Source organism: Condylura cristata, unplaced genomic scaffold, assembly GCF_000260355.1.
Source record: "Condylura cristata isolate star-nosed mole 26May11 unplaced genomic scaffold, ConCri1.0 scaffold00029, whole genome shotgun sequence".
Classification (NCBI taxonomy): Eukaryota; Metazoa; Chordata; class Mammalia; order Eulipotyphla; family Talpidae; genus Condylura; species Condylura cristata.
Window position 1 is genome coordinate 12,480,789 of NW_004567130.1, and position 653 is coordinate 12,481,441.

Genomic DNA, 653 nt, shown 5'->3' on the forward strand with positions numbered 1-653 from the left:
TCCCCTCAGCAGTGTTTTTCAGTAAATCTGCCTGTTCTGCTCCCCACTCTGTCTCTGATGAATCCCCTCACCCCTCACACTTCTGGCCTACACCCCAGTTCCTGTATGCATAATAAATAAATCTTTAAGAAAAAAATAATACTTCCCTTACAAAGTATTGTTTTGCTTTGTTGTTTTGTTTTTTTAATGACCTGATAAGGGTTTTGAGAAAGTTAATAACTGAATGTTTTGCAAACTATGGAAGCCAACCCCCAAGAATTCTCCAGTGATTCCTGCCTCCTGGTATTCTTGCCCCATGTAGTGACCTCCCTGTCGCATCGGCTGACCTAGTAACTAATAACACATTGTGGAAATGAGGCTAAGTCATGCAGCACACTAAGGCTTCACTCTTGGGTGACTCTCAGGAAGCCAGTCACAAGCAGTCCTGTGGAGAGGTCTAGATGGCAAGAACTGAGGCCTCCTGCCAGCAGGCAACACCAGCCTGGCAGCCACTGGAGTGAGCCAGTTGGGTCCCTCAGTCCAGTTCAGCCTTCAGCTGCCAGGCTGATGGCAACATCAAGAGATTGAGACAGAACACCCAGCCGAGTTGCTACTCAAAATTCTTGACCCAAAGACATTGTATGGGGTAATAAATATTTACTGGGTTTTTTTTT